At 43.4% G+C, this 7959-nt stretch overlaps 1 non-coding gene across 1 annotated transcript; it reads left to right on the forward strand.

The window, feature by feature from the left end:
• Window positions 1-5449: 5449 nt before the first annotated feature.
• On the forward strand, window positions 5450-5568 carry LOC138241908 (5S ribosomal RNA). The gene has a single exon (XR_011191200.1). It is a non-coding gene; the product is annotated as a 5S ribosomal RNA (ribosomal RNA).
• The last annotated feature ends 2391 nt before the right edge of the window (window positions 5569-7959 follow it).

Genomic DNA, 7959 nt, shown 5'->3' on the forward strand with positions numbered 1-7959 from the left:
AATGTTTGTTATTAAAATGGTATACTCCTGTGTTTCCTTATAAAGCATAAAGCACCATGTTCGGAAAAGGACATCCTTCTGATAAAAGTAAATTTAAACGGCAGCACAATAAGAATATTTTTGGCCCCTAGAAAAGCAAACCTCACAGTGTCCTGCTTTCACAGGTTTTCTTAAGAGTTAATAGTAACAAAACACATCTCTGCAACAGAGACACAATAGGAAGCCGGCTTTTTAATGAAACACAAAGGAAACCCAGCCTCTGCATCTCAAAGGTCGGCGGAACGAGGTGCTACAGAAACAAAGTCCACTGACGTGCGTGTTGATGCGGTAGGACATGAGCTCGGACTCCCCGTCGGGGGGGATGAAGGAGATGGTGCGGTCACTCTCGAATCGGGACAGACGCACGCACTGGTGGAACTTCACGTCCTCCATCACCACCGACTTCCCCTTGTCTCCTGCCGGGAGCGGGGGCAGACATCAGCAGCGGCATTTAAACGGCAGCTCTGCAGTGAAGTTCAAGCTCAACGCTCTTACAAGACAGCCATCACAATACACTAGTGCAGCTGGGTCAGTTGTTATTATTAGTTAACACCTTCCGATATCAGGAGTGAGTCCTGCACACACCTGGGAGTCCTGGACCATTAAACTGCAAGAGTGAGACCAACCAAATTACCTCCTCTACCCAGTAGAAAGTCTCACGCTGTGCAAACTTTAATTGTTGCCCTTAGATGCTGACATCAGAGCAGCAGACGGCTACAAACACTTCACTGAGCAAAAGATACGATAACAGGCATTCTGTTATTTCCTGCTAAAACAACCCAAACAAAGTGTGTGGGGTTAAGACAAGCTTGTCCCTCACGGGTAATTCTAAAAATAATACTGATTATACTGAATACTGACTTATTAAAGCAGTGAGATCAATTAGGAAATTCTATGTCAATGCCAATACATGCCACAGACTGGAAGAGCCCTAGGCTGAGCGCAAGGCAAACAGCAGTGTCTGGGCGGTCCAGGCCCAGCGGACAGACAGCGGTCAAGCCTGGGGTACGTACGGCCAGTGAGAGAGAACAGCACCCTGTCGTTCAGTCCCAGGCGGAGCTCCGGCATCCCGGACAACATGGTCTTCAGCTTGATGCTGCCTACGATGTCGCTGCTCATCACGTTGCCGTTGGCGTTCACCTGCCGACACACTCCGGAGTCACCGCGGCAACAAGGACCCAACACTGACTTATCTTAGGTCAGGGCCTTAGGTCCGATCCCAACTACAGGCGGGGTGGTAGTGACATTTCAGAAAGGGAATTGGGGGACATCTTTGAAGAGTTGAAGGGCAAACAGACAAAAAATAAAAAAGCAATTTTCTGGAAAACGTTGATGTCAGTACAGATCTTAACACAAACTAATGCCATAATGTTCCATATTCTTTGTTAAGTTGGAAGCCCATTTTACATTCACTAGCTATAAGGCTGGTTTGAATTCCCTGGTCAATGCTAAACTGTGTATGCAAGTTAGGCAAGCTGTCACTTCTTAAAATTTCAGCCTTGTCTCCTGTAGGCCCTGCAGATTCCTGATGAACCTACCAACACATTGACAGACTCGATGACATCGATGAAGACCTCGTTCTTCTTGTACTTGATGCCCTCTGACCTCCAGGACACCGCGTTGGTGACAGTGGTGGGCACCCGCGACTTGGCCACTTCCAGCTTATTTCCCTCTTGGGTGATGTACCTGTTACCGAAAACGAAGGGAGCAGAAGGGGAGGACTGTTAAGACACTATATTTCCACAGGTGGGTGTGGCACTGTGCTGCAGTGGTTAGTATTGCTGCCTCATGGAGCTGGCGCCTGCCGTTCACTTTTGGGGTGTTATCTGTGTGGAGTTTGCATGCTCTCCCCCATGTACATGGTGGTTTCCTCTGGGTGCTCCAGTTTCCTGCCACTGGCCACAGACATACTGGTATATTAATTGGCTTTGGGAAAATAGGCTCTGATGTGCGTGTCTGTGTTTGTGTGTGCCCTGCGATGGACTGGCGGCCTATCCAGGGTGTATCCTGCCTTGTGCCCATTGCTTGAATTGGAGGAAGTGGTTAGAATACAGATGGATGGATCAGCAGGTGGAAAACAGCTTAAGGGTGCAGAGCAGAGATTTCCAATTTTCCAGGTTTTCCCAGGTGTGGGAAAATGCACTGGTCTTTAAGGCCCATCTTTGAATGTGGGCACTGTGTTTGGAGGTGAAGGAGCGCATGTGTGCACACACACATACATGGTGGACACTCACTCTTGAAGGATCTTGCTGTCTGTGGTCTGAGGGAAACCAAAGTCCATCAGCTCATCCAGCAGCTCATACACCACGACAAAGTTGTCCTGGATGCTCTCTTCCTCCAGCTCCTTGAAGTACTCTGTGAACACCTGACACAGACGCGCAGAGACAGGGTCACCGTATTGCATGGGAAGAGCGAAACGCAGCTCATATGGGCTGGTCATGCACAATGAGCTCCCTCCTCTTGTCTCTATTAAAACTTTGGATTTTGTGAATGGATCCCAAAGCCCAATGAAATAAGCATTTCTTTACATAAGCATTTCATTGCATATGACAAATAAACTGAACTGAATTAAAGCCAGCAGCCCAACCTGCAACAGCTTCAGACCTATGTAGTGAACGGAAGTTTTAACAGAGCTATTTTTTTTAATTGACCTCACTTAAGCCTCTTTCTGAAGTCTGACACTGTTGATGATTTAAGGAGAATCTTAAAACCTTGTGTGACTGCTGGAAAACAGAAGCAGACAAAACACAGGAACAGACAAAGAGATGTTTGTTTATTATACATGTTATACTGGGTGCCAGTACACAATGCCGGGGTGTATTGTGTACTGGCACCCTGACTGTGGCCTTCACCCTTGACTCACCTCCACCAGCTTGTACAAGAAGGTGTAGACGAGTGAAGCGTTGCAGTTCTTGTTTGTAGTCGCTACCACTGGGTTAAAGGAACAGTCAAGGCACATAAGGGTGCTCAGGTTTTGCCATCAACTCTCGCTTCATCCCAAGAGAGCCCTTGAGTCAGGGTGCATCAAACACCCTTAAATCATGAGTCATGGGTGTCCCGAAACAAAAGCAGATGACCCTCTGCATAGCCAATAATGCCGAACATTTGGATGCACAAGAGTCAGTCCAGAAAGGAGACAGGGAGGGACCTGTGCCTCTGGGGAAGTCAGAGTCCTGCAGGTTTAACAGGCACTTTTTAATGAACAACAGATTACTAATTACAAAAGCAGGTTATCTAAATGATTAGTTCAATTAAACAATTAAGGATCAGAGGCCGAATGAAACCCAGGGATGGGATGTGCATTCCTGCTTTACTGTTTACTCCTCTCCCAAGACAGTTTGGAAGAGCCGTTCAGAGCAGTGCTCTGGTTATTTAAAACAAATACCCAGGGGTATGTTGCCGGGGTATAGTAAAAAAGAGCACTGTTGTCTGGGTTCCGCCTTTGAAGTTAGGATACAAACAGGGGATGGGACTCCTTAAGGGCTGAAGTAATAGCTGGTGTCAGGGGGGAGGATTGAAGAGACTGTCAGTCTGGGAGGGGCTGCCCAAACATACGTATGCACTTATGTATCCAGCTGGTTTGTGCACTAACTAAACACACTGAAAGAGAATTTTAATGGCTGTAACTGGAAATTGGATTGCTTAAAGAGACCTATCTATTGATCAAGATCTCCAAGAACAGATTTTGGGGCACCCCTTTAAGTAGATGGTATAGCAGACACCCTCCTGCAGCAAATGCAAGTTAATGGAGGAGACGGGGGGAGGACTCAGAAAGGATACAGTAGAGGTTGCTGTGTTTGATCCACAGGAAGTGGACGTTGCCATGGGAGATCAAGGGGCACAGCTGGCCCTCCTCTTCCTGTTGCATGAGCAGAGGCATGAAGTGGTCTATCTCGGCCATGTTCACGTCGCCCTTGTAGTTGCGACATATCAGCACCTGCGTTGACAGAAGCGGGGAGGGGGGGTCAGAGACAGGTTGAAGAACAGTGATGAGGAGATAACTGCACAGAGTCTAATCCAAGAGGAATGTCCAACCCTGGTCTTGGAGAGCCACGGTGTGCTTCAGTTTTTCAAACTGCTCCAAGAGACTGATCTGCAGTCCCTGAGAGTCCAGACTCTGCTCATTGACTCTTTAAGGCTGCTTATATGCCTTAGTACAAGCACCACAATGCACAGGAAAACAACAGCTGTAAATGGAAAAAATTAACCGGTCTGAGTCTTGTGATTTAGCATAATCAAAAATATGATCCTTCAAGTCATGCATGTACATTCATTTTTTCTTTATGTATCATATATATAGCCTTTAATTGTGCATTGATTACATAAATAACAAAACATACCGAGCCTCATTATCCTGTTCACGTTAAAAACAACCCAGTGCATCCTGGGTTTTCTATATAACAAAATAAAAAAACTTGCCAAGTTACAAAAAAGAACCATGTGGCTTAAACAATGTCATACAAAGTTAGAAAACTGATCAATATAAGCTCCCACGGAAGTAACGAGGCAGGATTCTAACAGAGCCGACACAACGTGTTTCTCATTTCAGGAAGTTGATCGTCTTTGCTAAAATGCGCAGAGCTGACAGGTCGATCTGCTGTCAGGTATTGTTCATCGCCAGATCTAATCTCCCCGCGACAGATAGGACATCAGCATTGCTCTGTCCAAAGTCCGAACCAGAAGTCAGTTAACCCAAATTCAAGACGGCTTAAAGCTCGCAACAGTTAATGACAACGACAGCACAAGCGATTTGGCTAAAAAAAAACTTTCTTTCACGACGTTTCCCAAAATTCCCAGTACCAATCGCTCACCTTTCCTTTCAGATCCAACACAAACACAGCAGAAGCAGACATCTCGCTTTTCAGCGGGGGAAAAGTTTCTTCCTGTATCACGGTTTTTGTCCTATATAAACAGTAAACTCCAATGCAGTTTAAAGTTTCTCCTTTTTTAGTAATCCCATATCCCTCGTTTCCTATTTCCGGAGAATTCTGGCATTATTGGTTCCTTCACACGTCACCGGGCTTTGGGTGAAATATTCACAGGTATGCCCTCTGCGCTGCTCCCACCTGTCTTAAAGGGATAGGTTTAAAACATTTCGCCGACAAAACACAAAACACTGACGTAAGCTAGAAACTGCATAGACAATTTTTAATTAGTAACGAAAAAGGGTATTTTGTTATTCAACAATAAAACTTAATCTGGACCGCCTCCCAGTAATATAGTGATATCCCAGTAATATTATACTGAAAGTATAATAATGAAATGTTCCAACAGTAAACAAAAGTCATATCTCACCTACATGTACAGAATCTTCCCAGGAATATATTGGGAGTACAATTTTAAGAAACTTTTTGAATAGCGAATCCAACCTACATACAGTATATGAACAGTACAACAAAGCATACTACTCACTTACGGCCACACCACCCTGAATACGCCCGATCTCGTCTGATCTCGGAAGCTAAGCAGGGTCGGGCCTGGTTAGTACTTGGATGGGAGACCGCCTGGGAATACCAGGTGCTGTAAGCATTTTCTCTGTGAGACAACAGGGGGCGCTAATTCTCCTCTGTTCCGTTGCATTTTAAATACGGTAATCAAGCGTTTTTCCCCTTTATTTAGTTCTCTTTCTCTCTTGTTTCTTAATTTTTATATTTGTATTCTGGGCATTTCATATCTGGAGATGACAAAGCTAACTTGTTAAAGAATTTGCTGGGCTCAAGGGTCTGGGCTGCAGCGCACAGTTGAAAATTAGTTTCTGTGACCCTCCAGCTCTACCTACGCAGCTCAACCCTACTCAAGCGTGACCCCCCTTCTCCAAAACTGTTATAGAGCCACGTTGAGGTTTGCTGTGGAGAGATCAGCCCCAGCCAGTGATCTGATGAGATCTGATTTCCTAAACAGTACATGATGTGTGCTGCCATGAAAGACATGGACCAGGCCGAAGGTGCATGCCCAACTACAGCTAGACACAGAAAAGAGGAATACGTTTTTTTTTTAAATAACAAAAACGCCATGTAAAGTAAGACATGAACTAGGACGCATCCTGCCATTAAAAAAGCGCTAAAAACAAGTTTATGTTGCAGCTGCAGCCTTTCAGTGAAGTTGAAACATAAAGTAAACTGAATGTTAAATCTTACTGTTAATTGTACTTCTGAACTATTCAAAAATAAAGTTATTTAGAATACCTTAATAAGTAATTATTTCATTGTATCCAGTTCCTGACACCCACCCAATCAACTTCACCGCTGGCTTGCCTTCATGAGAAATGCGCACTGGCTCTCACCAGATTAACCAATAGCCTTGACAGCCGACAGAGTAGATCCCTGCTGACTGCAGTCCTCCTTAGAGCCATTCCACCCCTCTGTGTCTTGGGAAAAGTAGAAGCATGTTTCTATTCCTTATGGAGCTGTTCCAAGTACCCTTCTACCTCCTCTCCTCCTCCGTTCTTCAGAGCCTGCTGACTGCTGTGAGCTTTGGCTCCATTCCAGTCCTGGGAAAAGTGGTAACGTTTCCTGATCAACATCTTCCAGTCGCGAGGACAAACCTTCACAGCACATGCTGTAAGACACAACAGGAAAAATCAAACAACGGAACTTTAAGTTGTTGTGATCTGAGTGGCTTAGCTGAATACAAAGTGAAAACTGCTAGAATTAATGTCTGTTGGTCAGGTATTATATAGCAATTTTGTAACAGCTGTCTTTCGAGTTGGATACAGACAGGATCTTAAAGTGCTTATTTGGCAATAATATCTAAGTTACTAATATTATGATGAATGAGCGTTCAGTTAACCTCAGAAGAGGTGTCACTGATAAGTAAATATAGTTTATGAATAACACGTTTCTCTCAACAAATCAGTGAATGATCTTAGTTCAGAAAGCAGTGGTAGGAGCCACAACTAACACCTGTAATAGGGCAAGTAACCCACGTTTTCAATGAGCCTAAAACGCCATTGATTGAAATAGGTCATCTATACAACCCACTTTAATGAAAGTATAAAATACTAATAAAATGTATAAAGTCATGACATATTCCATAAGTGTTTATAATAACACTTTGTGAATCATTGATCTGATTGACCTCTGTGGTATTTAACTACCAGCAGGTGGCGCAGGCCACCTGCGCAAATAAAAATGTCAAAACAGTTTAGTGGAAATGGAGAGATATTGGTCAAAGGACATCGCTCTGCTGTCAGTGCATCTCCAAACCAATGCGTGCATAAGTGTTGAGTTCAGTGATGCACAGTGTCTTGATTTATGCTCCACATTAATTAATTACCTGACCTATAAATGTCCTTGTGAATAACTGTTTTGTTACTTTTTGATAGGACTTTTCAGCACTTTATACCCACTGAATGAAGGTGTCTGACTGTTTGACATTATGTCATCTCTTAGCTTTGCATTTGACAACACTCTGCTTATGAAGAAACCATAATTAGACGTGTCTGGGGTTATTGTGAAATAAAAAAACAAGTTATTAAGAAATAACACTAATTTCCATGGTCACCACTATATAAGCTCTTGAACCTGCAGTATATGTTTTTAAACAAATTAGGCACATCCTGTTAAAGACAGACTAAGATCAAACTCTTTCAGTTTAAAGGTGTAATAATTCAAAGCTACCAATAGAGGGTACTGAAGATTGATGTTAATACATACAATGCTAATCAAAGCCTTATGTTAACCTACGAGGTACAGCATAGAAAGAATTTGTAGAATTGAACTTGTTGAAAGAACTTGTTGTTTTGAAAGAGAAGCCAAGTGTTATCACGCGTGATCAGAGTTCCAGATATAATTGTAAATATCTCATCTATTTACTATTGTATTACAGAAAAATTTATTTGTCATTATAAGAATATGGACAAAGTCCATTAAATTCAGGGGACAATACAGAAGAAAAGAAAGAAAAGACAAGTTTTAAGAA

The sequence above is a fragment of the Lepisosteus oculatus genome, chromosome 11 (assembly GCF_040954835.1).
Source record: "Lepisosteus oculatus isolate fLepOcu1 chromosome 11, fLepOcu1.hap2, whole genome shotgun sequence".
NCBI classification, from domain to species: Eukaryota; Metazoa; Chordata; class Actinopteri; order Semionotiformes; family Lepisosteidae; genus Lepisosteus; species Lepisosteus oculatus.